This window comes from Gossypium raimondii, chromosome 2, assembly GCF_025698545.1.
Source record: "Gossypium raimondii isolate GPD5lz chromosome 2, ASM2569854v1, whole genome shotgun sequence".
NCBI lineage: Eukaryota > Viridiplantae > Streptophyta > Magnoliopsida > Malvales > Malvaceae > Gossypium > Gossypium raimondii.
The window spans coordinates 17,045,105-17,047,864 of NC_068566.1; the positions used below are offsets into that span (position 1 = coordinate 17,045,105).

General features: G+C 30.3%; 1 long non-coding RNA gene across 1 annotated transcript; it reads right to left on the reverse strand.

Moving 5' to 3' along the window:
- Positions 1–1,626: 1,626 nt before the first annotated feature.
- Positions 1,627–2,330, reverse strand: LOC128034649 (uncharacterized). Its single transcript, XR_008190777.1, has 2 exons — positions 2,174–2,330; positions 1,627–1,834 (listed from the first exon to the last, which is right to left on the reverse strand). It is a non-coding gene; the product is annotated as an uncharacterized LOC128034649 (long non-coding RNA).
- Between the last annotated feature and the right edge of the window lie 430 nt (positions 2,331–2,760).

The window sequence follows — 2,760 nt, forward strand, 5'->3', positions numbered from 1 at the left end:
ATATATCTAAATAAATATAAAATAAGAAGAACCTAGGTTATAATTTAAACCGGTAAAAGGACTTAGGGAAATAAGAGGAAAATACGAAAGGACTTCAATTGTAATTTCTCCATAATTCCAACTATAAGCTTCCACTCATTTTCGCCGAATTTTTTTAATATTATGTAACAATTCAAATTAATTTTAAAATTTTATGTTAACATAAGTATACAACAATAGAAAAATAGCATAAAATTTATATTAAATAGTTAACAAAATGAAGAAGAAAGATTAAAGTGGAATGAAATTATTACTAAAACCATCAAGTTTTTTTGACTGAATCATGTTAACTATAAATAGATGAAGGGCTGAATCATAAGAATAATTAACTTCAACTTATTTAGGGATGCAACTGCATACCATTTAGAAAAATACAGGGACTTAAGACAGAATTAACCTGCATTTAGAAGGAATTAAATAATAATGAAAAATATATATAACTTGTTGAGTAAAACAGAAAATGTTAAAATAATAAAGAATAAGAGACCAAAAAGGAAACTTAAATAGTGAGCTGGTGGGCTTGACAAAGACATTGAATCTCAAGATAGATTAGAGGTTTAATTACGACATTAATGCATCCATATCCAGGTAAGGTAGACTCCTTATCTTCTTCATTAGTCAATCAAATCTGCTTCAAACATGCACTGATAATGTTTAAGAGTCAACCAATTATTGTTCTCCTTTAACTTAGTTTTTTTTTATATTAATTTACAATATTTTTTACTTATAAAACACTTAATTTGGATTTAAAAGGTATATGTGAATTGAGGTTAGTAAAATTGATTTAATTGAACAATCGAAAAAAATTAAATTTTCAATTTTTCAACTCAATTCAAATAAACAATTCGAGTTCAAATCGAGTTGAATTTTACTATTCGAATAATGATCGGTGCAAATATCACTTTGATTCTTGTCAATTAATTTTGAATATGAACAAATTGGTCTCTCTAACAAAATTACAAAATAATTCAAAATATTTATAAAATTCTAAAATTTATATGTTTTAAAAATATAAAGTTTTTAAAGAATATATAAAGAAATTTAAAAATCTTGTAAAGTAATAGTTTTGGAATTAATGATTCAAGCCTATCATACTAAAATAAATTTTTCTTTCTCATTTTGCTTTGAATAAGTTTTCAAATATATATGTTCTAACATTATTTCAATTTTTCCATTCGATTCAATCGAATGCCCACAAAGATTAAGTAGGGAGATAGTAAATTACACATACAAACATCACAAGTCGACATATACCTAAACTAAACCGGACAGAAAACAAGAAACTACAGAATCCTTGGACGCAGCCTCCATAGATAAAGACACCATACCACAAAGGCCCTACTCACATAACGATTCATTTCATGTCTATTACTCTTACTATCATAATAACTAAAAACCCTTTACTCAAACATCAAAAAGCGTCTTCCAAGTATAAATAAATTCCAATTGGACAGTGTTGAGAGTCGATGTAAGATTTTGGCACTTAATTTGTGTCTTCATTTGTATCTAAAAAGTATTATAATTTATAATTATGTTACTCAAATTAAATTTGAGAATTTTTCCGAATTAAAAAAAATCATAAACAAGTTTAGGAAAGTGTCGTGAAATTTGAAATACATCTGTAACACCCTATTTTGGCCCGGGTCTAAAGGGTCAGAATTACAAATGGGCTTATGTGGTCCAAAACCCGAAATACAACAGGGGCCCAAAGCTCAGTGGCCCAAATCATTTGCAGAAACCTTAGGGTTTCTGAGGAAGCCTTTGCGCCGCAGCCACGAGCGTCCTCGGTCTTCACCTGCGCATCAAGGAAAAACGAAAATGGAAAGTGAATCAAAATATTTGTAAATCAAATCAAAAAACAGATTTGTTTCCTTTTTAGATTTATTTCATACGACTATAAAATAGCCATTGTAATATTGTAATAGGGGATCCGGATTTTCGAAATCAATAAAAATATGATTATATTCACAGCAAAACATAGTATACAAGCAGAGAATAAAAATCACAAACAGAAATTCAGAAAAAAAAAGAAAGGAAAATAGATTAAAAGGTAGTAATTTATATCCTTCGTTTCCTCTTTTCTTCGATTTGATTTATTGTAATACAAAAAGTAAAGGGAAAGTAGGGGAAATACCTGGCGACGCCTTCAATCTACGCAAAAAGAGCCAATAAGCCCTTTGGGGTGCGACTCCGACCACCTTCCACGGTGGGATCACGGCAGAGGCGCGGTGGCGTAGAAGCTAGGGTTGAAACCCTAGCAGAGGAATCAAGTTTTTTTATTTTTTTATTTTTATTTTTTCTCTGCTCTTAATGATTTTTTTTGGGAAAAATTGATTTAAATAGTGGTACTAAATGGTACCGTTTTAGGAGCAGTTCTCAGTGTTGAAAACGGCATCGTTTTGGCGTGGATCGACTCGAGTCCGACCCGACCCGGCCTAGGATCCGCGTGTTTTTGAGTGGAGGGGTAAATTGCGCTTTTAGTCCCTCCGCCTTTTAATGTTTTTGTAATTAAGTTTTTTTATTTTTTTAAATTTACCCTTTTATTTATTTTTATTTCAATTTGGTCTAATTTGAACGACGTCGTTTAGAGGAGAAGGAACAATTTCCTTTCATTTCTCTGCATTCTTTTGCGTTCAAGATGGTCCTTGTGACTTCAATTATTTGCTAATTTGCCCTATTTTTATCACATTTTAAAATTAGTCATTTTAGAATTAATTGATT